This window comes from Sprattus sprattus (assembly GCF_963457725.1).
Source record: "Sprattus sprattus genome assembly, chromosome: 8".
Lineage (NCBI taxonomy): Eukaryota > Metazoa > Chordata > Actinopteri > Clupeiformes > Clupeidae > Sprattus > Sprattus sprattus.
This window is the reverse complement of record NC_137927.1, coordinates 2,308,455-2,322,316: the sequence shown is the minus strand read 5'-3', so window position 1 is coordinate 2,322,316 and position 13,862 is coordinate 2,308,455.

Sequence of the window (13,862 nt, the reverse complement as noted above, 5' to 3'; positions counted from 1 at the left end):
GTTAGGTTTTTATAATAGGGTTTTTATTTTCCTCCTAGACTTGAGTTACGTGACATCCTCTGTTTTGTTGTTGTCCAGGCGTCCGACGCCGTTTTTGTAAACTTTTGAGATCTTGACAAATAAAAATCGCCATACTTGACCCCGCACCAGTTGTTTCCTGGTCTTTATGTTCCACTCCCATGTTTATTTAAAATGGGCTTGTAACATATATGGGGGCTCGTCCGGGATTGAATTAATTAGCCACAAATTGGTAAGGTGATTTTTAACGTAAGGTGATTAATCACGTTTTTTTCTTCTCTCCCGAATAGATCCGAGTTTTGAGGTTGTTGCTGCACGCCGCCTTCGGTGATGCGCTGCCCTTTTCCTCTGTGTAGGATCTTTCTTCTCTGATAGCCAGGTTAATTGATGCGTAAGAGTTTTGTTTGTTTTGCCATAGACTTCTCTGTTTTTCGTTACCTCTCGCAACAATGTTTGATCTCGACGAGTTCATCAAAGCGCCCACGCAGGAGGTTCTGCTTAGCATAACTCGTGACGAATTATTACGTGTTGCCGGTGTGTACAAAGTAGAGGTACGTCGCGGCATCTCTAAGGGTGATTTACAGGTGCAGCTCATTGATGCACTGCATAGCAGCGGTGTATTTGGCGAAGTAGATAAAGTAGCTCCCGACCCTCCGGCCACTCCCACAAAAAGCTCGCTTGACTTTAAGCGTCTAGCTCTTAAGGAAAAGGAACTGGAGTGGGAACAAGCTAAACTTCGTGAACAAAGAGAGCAAGAGAGAGAGCAGCGTGAGCATGAACTCCGCGTTATAAAGATGGAACACGAACAGGCGCTAAAATTAAAGGAACTGGAAAATCGACAGGCTGGTGTTTCAGCCCAGTCTGATTTTGATGTGGCCCGCAATATTAGAATTGTCCCGCCGTTCAATGAAAAAGAGGTCGACAAATTCTTTAATCATTTCGAGCGTGTAGCTACAACTTTAAAATGGCCAGCTGACGCGTGGACGATGGTCTTGCAGTGCGTTTTCAAGGGTAAGGCACAGGAGGCTTATTCCTCCTTGCCGCTTAGAGACGCCTCTGATTACGAGAAGGTGAAGAAGGCGGTACTACAAATTTATTCTCTAGTCCCCGAGGCCTACAGGCAAAAATACAGATCGTATCCAAAAACTGACTCGCTAACTTATGTGGAGTTTGTTAGAGAGAAAGAACTTCTTTTCGACCGTTGGTTACAAGCTGAAAAGGTTACCACTTTTGACGCTTTACGCAATCTAGTGATCGTGGAGGATTTCACTAACAACTTGCCACAGGGCGTCGCGACCCACTTAAGCGAGCACAAAAACTTAACACCGTCCCAAGCCGCCGGGTTGGCTGATGAGTATGTGCTTGCTCATAAACGCGACTTTACTGCCAGAAGTAGTGCAAAAGCAAGCGGGTCTGTTAAAAGCCCGGTGTCTGTCCGTACTCGCACTCCTTCTCCGCCGCAGGACAAATTCAGGCGCAGACCATCATTTAGAAACCCAGTTCCAACCTGCCTTTACTGTAAGAAAAAAGGCCATGTAATTGCTGACTGTTACAGGTACAAGCGTAAAGACCAAGCGTATCCCGCATATCCGGGTAAAACCGAAACGGGTCTCTGTGTTTCCAGTCTGAAAAGGGACGAGATTAAGCAGTCAAAATTAAAGACTGAGAAACCTATTACAAATGGGTCCTTTGCGCCGTTTATATTGGATGGCACTGTCGCTCTACCTGGGGTGCCTGGCGAGCCTACGCCTATCAAAATATTGCGTGACACGGGAGCTTCGCAAAGCTTTGTATTGCAAGACGTGTTACCCTTTTGCGACAGTACCCAAACAGGAGATAGCATCCTCGTTAGGGGAATTGAAATGGGCTACGTTAATGTACCTTTACACAAGGTCTCTCTCTCGTCCGAACTTATCACTGGGAATGTCGTTGTGGGAGTTCGCCCCAGTCTCCCCGTTGAAGGCGTAGCCATGCTACTTGGAAACGACTTAGCCGGTGGAAAAGTTTTTCCATGCCCAATTGTGTCTCCTAAATCTTCAGGTGATAATGATGACATGTCCACGGATTACCCTGAAGTCTTTCCGTCCAGTGTTGTTACACGCGCCATGGCGCAGCGCGTAGAAGATGATAGTCCAGATGATGTGGTTGGTCTCAGTGACACCTTCCTTGCGCGTCCGTCGGCTGATGGTGTCCAGTTGCCTTGCGTTTCTCCTTCGGTCTCGGCTAGTTTGCCTCTAAATCGCGAGCAACTCATTAAAGAGCAAAAAGACGACCCCTCTCTCTCGCCACTGTTCCCAGAGGCCTTGTCAAATAGTGATGTTGGTCCACAAGGATATTTTGTACAGGATGGCGTGTTAATGCGCAAGTGGCGGCCGTTGACTGCCCCTGCACATGATGTTTGGCATGTTGTGAATCAAATTGTCGTGCCAACCGCTTATAGAGAGGAAATACTTAGTCTAGCTCATGACCACCACTTTGCGGGACATCTGGGTATCAAAAAGACGGCAGACCGAATAATGCATAATTTCTTTTGGCCAGGAATTAAGCGCGATATTGCAAAGTTCTGTACGACTTGTCATCCGTGTCAAGTGGCAGGGAAACCGAACCAGGTAATTCCGCCTGCCCCGTTAAAACCGATCCCAGTGTCGTCAGAACCATTCGAACGCGTTATCTTGGACTGTGTTGGCCCTCTGCCGAAAACCAAATCCGGAAACCAATATCTACTGACGATAATGTGTAGTTTAACGCGTTTCCCCGAGGCCATTCCACTTAGGAAGATTACAGCACCCGTTATTCTGAAGGCGATGCTGAACTTTTTTTCTATGTTTGGTCTCCCAAAATTGGTCCAGACAGATCAAGGGACCAATTTCATGTCTAGAGTGTTCAAACAGGTCATGCAACAGTTGGCAATTCAGCATGTCACGTCGAGCAGTTACCACCCGCAGTCCCAAGGCGCACTCGAGCGTTTTCATCAAACCCTCAAAACGATGTTAAAAACCTACTGCCTTGAATTTCAGCGTGACTGGGACGAGGGGGTTCCGATGGCTCTCTTTGCTATACGCGGGGTGGTCCAGGAGAGTTTGGGGTTTAGCCCTGCAGAGCTAGTTTTTGGGCACACTGTGCGTGGGCCATTGAGAGTTTTGAAAGATGCGTGGCTTACTGAATCTACTAACTATCCTGATTTGACTGATTATGTGTCTAAAATGCGTTATAGGCTCCAGCGTGCATGTCAACTGGCCAAGGAGAACCTCGAAGTCGCCCAGGGGAAAATGAAGAAACGGTATGACCGAAAAGCTGTGTCTCGCCACTTTTCTCCGGGTGACAAGGTACTGGTTTTACTGCCTGTGATGGGCTCTGCTTTACAAGCGCGTTATGCGGGGCCCTATCGAGTGGAGCGTAGGGTAGGTGACCTGAATTATGTGATTGCCACTCCTGATCGTAGGAAAGTAACACGCTTGTGCCACATTAACAGGTTAAAGCCTTATCGCACGCGACGCTCACAGTCTGACACACACGCAGCCACCTGTAGTGACGGTGACAGTAAGCGTTTGTTGGTCACGGCACCTAGTGCTGAAATTGCCGCTGTAGCTGTTCCGCGCGCTGCCACTGTCCTCTCTGATCCACCTCCTGATGTTCCTGGCCCTTCTATGGAAGTCATTGAAGGGAGGCTGAAAAATTCTGAAATCTTGAATGACCTATCCTCATATTTAGCACACCTTTCTAAGTCCGAGGCCACCGGTTTAACGGCGTTGTTTGAATCACACGAGTCCCTGTTTTCTGATGTTCCTCGCTGTACTACCGCTATAGTGCATGACATTGAGGTCGAGAACACGAAACCAATCCGGCAACATCCATACCGTGCAAACCCATTGAAGCGCGAAGTAATGAGGCAGGAAGTTAAATTTATGCTGGAAAACAACATTGCTGAGGCCAGTAATAGTCCATGGAGTTCACCCTGCCTGTTGGTCCCAAAGCCTGACGGCACATTCAGGTTTTGCACTGACTTTAGGCGCGTTAACGCGGTGACTAAGCCCGACAGTTATCCGTTACCTCGCATGGATGACTGCATTGACCGCCTTGGTATGGCCAATCATGTTAGCAAGCTAGATCTCCTTAAGGGATATTGGCAAGTTCCTCTAACCGAGCGTGGCAAAGAAATCTCAGCCTTCGTTACACCAGACCACTTCCTGCGCTATTTGTGTATGCCCTTTGGTCTTCGAAACGCACCCGCCACATTTCAACGTTTAATCAATAGTGTGTTGGATGGCGTGTCTAATTGTGAGGCATATTTAGATGATTTGATCGTGTACAGCGCCACATGGCCGTCACACATGGAACACTTGGCTACTGTATTTGACCGGCTGTCAAAAGCGAACTTGACCGTTAATTTAGCAAAGTGCGTCTTTGGCCAGGCCACGGTGGTGTACCTCGGAAAAGTTGTTGGGCGTGGGGAGGTTCGTCCGGTCCACTCCAAAGTGGAGGCAATTCTGAATTTCCCTGCTCCTACCACCAGACGTGAATTACGCAGGTTCCTTGGAATGGTGGGGTACTATAGGTCCTTCTGTAAGAATTTCTCCACAGTCGCTGCCCCTCTTACGGACATGCTTAGTACCAAACGCGTGTTTAAGTGGGGAGACGCCTGTCAAGCGGCGTTTGAATGCGTTAAAGCGCTGCTCACCACTGCTCCCGTTTTGGCTGCCCCAAACTTTAGCCTACCCTTCTCCATTGCAGTCGATGCAAGTGATTTAGGCGCAGGGGCGGTCTTGTTCCAAAAAGGTACCGATGGTGTAGACCACCCTGTTGGATTTTTCTCGCGAAAATTCAACCACTACCAACGCGCTTATTCTACCATGGAAAAAGAAGCGCTTGCGCTCGTGCTGGGGCTCCAGCACTTTGAGGTTTATGTAGGTGGAGCGGCGACTGTGACTGTGTTTACGGACCACAATCCGCTAACTTTTCTTCACCGCATGTGCAACAGCAACCAGCGGTTAATGCGTTGGTGCCTTGTCCTTCAAGGTTTTAATTTAAACATCAAGCACATTCGTGGTCGGGATAATGTTGTTGCTGACGCTTTATCCCGTGCGTAAAACACTGTTACCAAATAAGTTGTCGGGTAAGTTAGTGGTAAGTATTATTGTATTGGTTTACTATTGTAATCTTAAGTGGTGTTTTTCCTAGTTTACTACAATATTGTAGAGTTGGTTAATTTTGCCGCCAACTTATTTCTTAAGGGTGGGGGTGTTACGTGGCCCTCTTTTTCCATCCCTAGTTTGGCTTTCACTGGTCTTAATTGTAACCACTAATTGTTGCCCTGATTGCGCTCTGCTTCCTCTAGTGTGGTTGTGTGCAGGTGTGCCCATGGGAAGGAGTGCCCTCATTGGCCGAGCCGTGGATAAAAGTTCCAGCCTCCAATCTCCACTCTCTCTGCTCTGCGCTCTCATGCTGCACGTCGCGTTCTAAGAAGCTCTTGGCAAAACTCGAATTACTCTGCCCTTAGCGCATAATCATTATTGTCTTGTTAGATAACCTTGACTTTTGTAATTGGTGGCGAGGTGGTGATTATATTCTTTCAACTTTGAGCACGACACAGGCTTTAGTTAAGGAGTCAGGAAGCTTGCGGAAGATTCACGTGTTTTCATTTCGAGGAGGTAAGAAAGTTTCTGGATTTTAAAGTTAGGTTTTTATAATAGGGTTTTTATTTTCCTCCTAGACTTGAGTTACGTGACATCCTCTGTTTTGTTGTTGTCCAGGCGTCCGACGCCGTTTTTGTAAACTTTTGAGATCTTGACAAATAAAAATCGCCATACTTGACCCCGCACCAGTTGTTTCCTGGTCTTTATGTTCCACTCCCATGTTTATTTAAAATGGGCTTGTAACAGTATCTATAACTAACATTATTGCATGTATATATTATCAACCATCATCACCATTAGTAATCGCTATAGCACCACTATCATTACTGCCCATTCCGTTTTCTAAGAGAAGAGAACTCGGAAGATCGCACAAGAAAACAAAACATAAATAATTACCTCCAGATCATTGCCGGTTGTCCAGTCCACCTGGAATCCCTCCTCCTCTCCTTCCGTGCCCACAAAATCCCACTCCTGTGCCGTATCTAATGGATCCTCTGACACAAAGTCATTATCCTTCTCCCTCTCAGACTCAAATCCTTCAAAATCTATGTCGAAATCACTGACATCGCTATCAAAATACTCCATGTTCACTGCTACTTCTTCACTGCTACTTCTCGCTAGCCAGCATGGTATCAATGAAAACAAGCACAGAATATCGCGTGGCTATCTGATTGATTGACGTGATTTTCAGCCAACCAAAGTTCATTTTGGTGGTCATCTGATCTTTAGCAAAGCCTTAAGACCCATCCCATGTGTAATTTTAACCAACCAGAGTGAGTTATACGCTGCATTCGTCATGAAAACAGCACGTGTACAAAATGCTGCGCTACGCAGCAACCGGCAGGAAAGCCTATGCTGCGCTACGCAGCAACCGGCAGGAAAGCCTATGCTGCGCTACGCAGCATCCGGCGCCAATGGGTTAAGTAAGCAAATAGCTAATACAACATAACATTTCAAAATTATGTCAGTTGATCAAACAGCTGCATGACCCACTACAATGTTAAATACAGCTAACTGACATTAGATAGCTACAAAATTGTCTAACTCAACATCCATGGGCTATCGTTACAATCTGCAAGCTGGCTGTGAAGTCCGTGGGCGTTAAGAAACTGGTTTGCCCTTATCTGACTATGTACTCCAGTCAGAAAATAGCCACAACCTTCAGGTGTAGTAGACAGATGTTTATTCGAGTGTAACCTCAAGTGGGTAGATCAAGTATTTGTAATGTATGAAATTAAAAGTATTGGAGTATTGTGTGTAGTTTTCGTGTGGTTTGTGCATAACAAAGTACAGAATATATACTAGTGTTGCACCGATACCGATACCAGTATCGGATAGGGCCCCGATACAGCACTAAAATGGTGGTATCGGTATCGGCGAGTACCAACAAATAGTGCAGATACTTTTTTTTTTTTTTAATTTTTTTTTTTTTTTTTTTTATCAATGGTTTGGTCCACAAACAAAACAAACACACAAAGAAACAATACAGGGAAAGAAAAAAAAAAAGAACTGACCAAACTTTAACTCTATTGTGTTCAAAATCAGAAAAGCCACTGTGCTGCTCAGTAAGGTAAACCATCAATTATAGAGGACTAGTCCTCAGTTATGTCTGAAGTGCTGAAACTGTCAAGAAATGTAATTTGACTTTCTTACTGTTACACTAGTATTATACATGGGACCAAACCATTGATAAAAAAAAAATTAAAAATAAATTAAAAAAAAATATATATATATTTTTCAAATTTCAAACAGAGTGGTATCGGTATGGTATCGGTATCGGCCGATACTGCACAGCCAGGTATCGGTATCGGTATCGGAGCCAAAAAATGGCATCGGTGCAACACTAATATATACACACAATCAGCAATCCGTACCAATATAAATATATACATATCTGAACAATACAAACAATTAGCTTTCAGTTATGAATCTTTCAAAGTATACAAGTATACAAGTATACTTTACATCACAAAACCACAAGATGGCACTCCAAGACCACAAATGGCCTGGCAGGCTGAACTTTAAGCTAACGGCAATATCAAATATTTGGATATTAAGATCAGCGTCGGAGACAGACCAAAACAGTTAGTTGCAACATATGCAAGAAAATGACTAATAATAACATCTCGTGCTATCTCCGACTACGGCTAAAAAAACAGACGCCAGGAAGCTTTAAAAAACGGAATGAAATAGCCTACACATACATGGGATGTCACCCGTCACACGCGATCACCAGGTGAAAACAATAATTACTACGAACAATAGTAACAATAAAATCCCACATGAATCTACACAAATCTGTCACAGCCCATTTAACCAACCAATACCGCAAATAACTGTGCTTACAGTAACTATCCATACTAACCTCATGTGGAAAGACTGCCTGTGCTAGCTACCATTTTGAAGACGCCAGGAAACTTTTACAAACGGAAAGAAATAGCCTACACATTACACACGCTATCACCAAGTGAAAACAATAATTACTACGAACAATAGCAACAATTAAATCCCACATGAATTTACACACATCTGTCACAGCCAATTTAACCAACCAATACCGCAAACAAATTCACAATTACACAAAACAGAATTGCTAAACTAACTGAAGTAACAACATATTAATACTGGCGCTAATGCTGTACATCACTAAACAACGAGATGGAACTCCAAGACCACAAATGGCCTAGCAGGCTGAACTTTAAGCGACGGCAATATCAAAAAATTGGATGTAAAGATCACCGTCGGAGACAGACCAAAACAGTTCGTTGCAACGTATGCAAGAAAATGACTTATAATAGCAGCTCGTGCTAGTAAACATTAACATGAGAAAAGTAAGGCTAGCGGTCACATGAAATTATAAAATTACGTTGTCTGTAACGCACACGGCAACACAATGTATAACTATGCTCAACGCAAATTGACTTACGTTTCTTATGAATAGCCTGGCTTTTATGAAACTCGTGCAGGGTTCCTGAGGCATGCTTGGACATGCCTCTCAGCCCCTCTCTCGCCTATATAAGGCCAACCCTTCAGCACGTAAAGGGTGGATATAGTAGAGATACAGAGAGAGAACAGTGCTGCTTATAGTTTGGGTGTTGCGAAGGGAGCCAAAAACATATGTGCTACACAAGTGTGTCAAGAATACATCCTCAGAAAAAACACAGTCGACATTTATTTAATAACCAGCAGCAGACGGGAAGGAAAGAAATGATCTTCGAAGTTACAAACATGCAATACTCCACTGCTATCACCGACTACGGCTAAAAAGAGACGCCATGAAACTTTAACAAACGGAATGAAATAGCCTACACATTACACACGCCACCACCAAGTGAAAACAATAATTACTACGAACAATAAAATCCCACATGAATTTACACAAATCTGTCACAGCCCATTTAACCACCCAATACCGCAAATAAATGTGCTTACAGTAACTATGCATACTAACCTCATGTCGAAAGACTATATGTGCTAGCTAGCTACCACTTTAAAGACGCCAGGAAACTTTAACAAACGGAAAGAAATAGCCTACACATTACACACGCCACCACCAAGTGAAAACAATAATTACTACGAACAATAGCAAAAATAAAATCCCACATGAATTTACACAAATCTGTCACAGCTCATTTAACCAACCAATACCGCAAATAAATGTGCTAACAGTAACTATCCATACTAACCTCATGTCGAAAGACTATCTGTGCTAGCTAGCTACCATTTTGAAGACGCCAGGAAACTTTAACAAACGGCCTACACATTACACACGCCATCACCAAGTGAAAATAATAATTACTACGAACAATAGCAACAATAAAATCCCACATGAATTTACACAAATCTGTCACAGCCCATTTAACCATCCAATACCGCAAATAAATGTGCTTACAGTAACTATCGATACTAACCGCATGTCGAAAGACTGTCTGTGCTAGCTAGCTACCATTTCGACCAAAAACACGTGCGCTGTAAGACCAGTCACAAATACTTGGAATGCAGAAATTTAAACAACACAATAAGCTACATGACGAACAAATAACCCAACCGTACAGGCACATACAGTACATTAAACAGTAGTAGGTATGCTTCCATTACTTACGGTGAAATGTAAACGACAAACTTCTGTACTCGTGTTCCTCTCTCAGTAACAAAATGGTTCTAACTTTCTTGTTCACCTTCCACCGTTGTCTTGGGTACCATGTGACGTCACTGTGTCTAGGTCACGCGGAGCAAAGCCACACACTCCTTTGGAAATCACCCTAGCAATTAGTCAAGCATGTGTATTTCAAATATTCACCAAAAATCTACTTTTCAATTTACAGTCAACTTATTTTCAGATTTGTGTACTTAACATTCTCAAATGTCTTCACATGAACTTGTGATTGAATCAAAGAATCACTTTTTGACCTGCTGATGTGTAATTGAGGATGCGCTCTGTTTGTGCATTGATAATATGCTGATTAGATTAAATAGGGGCGTTTTGAGGGCGTACACGTGTTTTTTGTGGGTACGTCTGTTTTCTGTGGATCTCACTTACGTTCATTTCAGGAAATGTCTTAGACAAAATGTAGGATGGTTTCTGTCGCTGCCAAATGTGAGGACCTGCCTGATGTGAGGCCGCATGCGCAAACTTTGCGACACTATTGTAGTACAACGAGCCATACAACGAGCCAGGTAATGCCGGTGGTGTAGGCTACAGCATGAAGTGGAATGACAAGCGCATTTGTTTACGTTTGAAATCCACCAAGGTTTATGATGTTAAGCTTCATGTTTATTGAATTATTAGTTAAGCAGTGCATTCATTAGCCTACTAGTAACAGTAATACAACATAGCCCCATATGTTGACACTGAGCCATATGCTGTAAACCGTTGACAAAATTATAAAACACTACGTTAAATAAACCTACATTATGCGTTAAGAGAAGCCAGATACGTTGATATTAAACCATGTATGAGAATGCACGTCTTGGATAGTTTGCTCCTGAGCCTTCTGCCGTAAACCATTTGTGTTTGCGCATGCGGACTCACATCAGGCAACGGCGGACTCTAGACATCCTATTGGCGGACTCACATCAGGCAGGGTCCTCACATTTGGCAGCTACAGTTTCTACGCAACGTTTTATAAATGAGGCCCATAGTTGTGAGTAGCACTGGGGCTCCGCAGGGGACTGTGCTGGCTCCGTTCCTGTTCACCCTCTACACATCTGACTATGGGCCTCATTTATAAAACGTTGCGTAAAAACCATCCTACATTTTGTCTAAGACATTTCCTGAAATGAGCGTAAGTGAGATCCACAGTAAACAGACGTACACACAAAAAACACGTGTACGCCAATCTTTCGGTTATAAATCACAAATGGTCGTGAAATTGTGCGCAACTGAATCTCCGCCCTCAAAACGCCCCTATTTAATCTAATCGGCATATTATGAATGCACAAACAGAGCGCATCCTCAATACACAAACTCTCTGTGACAGTGGCAAGCAAGAAAGAAACATGTAAACAGAAGAATTAAAGTGAGGCTGACATCGACGTTCTGCTGATGGAACAGCAGATGCGGGCCAAAACATCGTTAGAAAAGCCTGTCTGGTGGCGTAATGGCAAAAGCAAAGTATTTGACATGTAGAAGGCACGTCTCCGAAGCACCAGCGGCCGCAACTGTCGCACTGCTGCTCCAGCATCGGAGTCTCGCTGGCCATCGCCACCTTCCCTTATAGTACTCCAACGGCTGTGGGTGCTGAAAACAATTCTCTTCCACAACAGTAGGGGGAGTAACGGTTTAAGTCCCGAAAGACAAGCTACCCCATGACGTCTTTGTGCGATGGAAATCGTTAGTTGGCTTTACCTCTCCTCCACAACAGTCAATTTCTACTCTCTCACCAGCTGCCACTACTCAAATGCAACAGGTGTCAGCAGATACACAATATTGTGACTGTGTCTAATGCTATATATACACCTGATAGGGCAAACTTATCTTTATCATGGGAGAATGCGGGGGAGTAAAATGCTCCCGAAGTAGATTACATGTTTTTAACTTCGGGGTTAATTCCCTTTCGTCTACTGCTGGCTAGTTAATACATAGCCTACAGACAGCCGGAAAGGTTAATAAACAGAATGAAATAGCTACACATTACACACTATGTTTTAATAAAACCCACGTTACTCACATACTGGTTAACACTGTTTGTTACAGCACATAAACGTTTGTCGCTACATCCAAACTGCGTCACCGTTGTCCCTCCCTGTATCTGCTCCAGCCGCACCATTTTACTTGCAATGTGAATCATTGCCATTTGTTGCACCTTAATCATTGCCATTTGTTGCACCTTAATCATTTTCTACAAACATGATATGCGGTGTAGTAAACTGAGACTCTATTCACTACTGCACAAAAACTAGACACGTTTGCAACGTTTGAAATGAAGTAGGTAAAACAACTTTCGCCAATATCTCCGTAAGGGAGATGGGTTGTGTGCTCAAATTTCCTGGGATCAAAGAAATTCATGTATTCATGTGCAGACTAAAAGTCACGTCTCAGGATTTCTGCGCATGCACGTTATTTCGGGTGTCTCAACTGTAACTAATACCACTGTCATATAATTATGAGTTCAGTAAAATACGGAGCACACACAGTTTTCTACCGTTGTTGAAACACATCTTTAATTGCCGTCGCTCATGCTGGTTCTCTGGCAGTAGGCTACTTGGGCCGGCTCATGTATTGTGATATACAGGGAATAGTTTTCAAGGAAAGGATCTGCGCCTTTGACAGTGGCTGTTATGCATATATATATATGGATATAAAGGTAATGAAACAGGAAACGCTAGGTCCAGAAATGTTAGTTTCCGGAGTTGATGTCGTATGGAAATGAGGTTGTAGTGTGCCAATCACGGCCAAGGAGTATCCGTCGCCATGAGCGGACCGACAGAAATTTTTGCGGGGACACGGAGAGCTGTCCGACGTCTCTGGAGAGCACGGAGAGGGCGTTTCAGCTACCGGAGAAGGCGTTTCACTTACCTGAAGGCGTTCCTATGTGCCCAAAAACCTGTCGTACGGAGTAGCATAAAAATGCCTTTAGGCATGCCTTTGCTGTACTCCACTACCAACCGCGCACGGGCATGTGCTGTATTAAAGGCACCCAGTGCAACTTTATGTAAACATTCAATGAAAAATAAACATTCAATTTCCAGTCTTTTTTACACGTAGTACGTTTCAATAACTCCATACCATTACATATCGTCATTCAAGGAGCAAAGATGAGACGTCGTTGTGTGGTGAGAACTGATAGAAAATAGTAAACAACAACAATCGCCGGTGGGGAGTGGCCATTTTTCCATTGACTGGAATCCTGCTGTATTTATTGTAGGTTACAAAAAATAAAGAAAATGGCGGCGATTGTTGTTGCTATCGGTTTTCTATCAGTTCGTATCACTACGTGTAAAAAAGACTAGAAATTGAATGTTTATTTTTAGGCCTCGAAAGTTGCACTGGGTGCCTTTAAAGTGGTCTTCCTAGGCTGTTTGAGTGTGCGCAATCTGGATGAAAATACATTGGGAACCCTGTTTTACGCAGGAAATCCTCTTACACATTTTGCTTTTCCTGGGCACTGTATGGAAATCTAATACATTACGGGCATATAAACTGATAATACTGCGAAGAACATCGGGCAAAATTCTGCTAAATGAATTCCAATTTCTCATCGGAACGTTCCTGTAGCCAGGAATCCAAGAACAGACTAAACCTGAACGTGTATGGCCTGGTTGCATCTGGTGCGCCTCTGTAGACGAGAGGCTATTTGGGCACAACGCTCTCGACAAGCTGTAGGCCTACCTGCTTATCAGCCATACATCATCCTGTGTCAAAAAGTGTGCGCGATCACGAAAAAACCCTTTCTCTCCTTATTGCGCAGTTGGCAATATCCTCTAACAACGCCAATGCAGCTATATCTCCTAATGAAAACTAAGCCACTATTAGACTTTCTATAGGCTATAGATTGAGCGAAATGTTTTACACTTGTGAAATAAAAACGGAATACCTATTAGACGTGAATCTCATTCATGTGTGAATTGTTCTAATAGTTTAATTGATTGTATTAGGTGGTGGTGCACTATGATGATAATGAAACTGCGTGTCGGTGCTTTGAGTTCTAAATTCCTGCAGTACTCCAGTATTGCCACAAGGAAATGTACTTACACGAACTAAAACCAGAC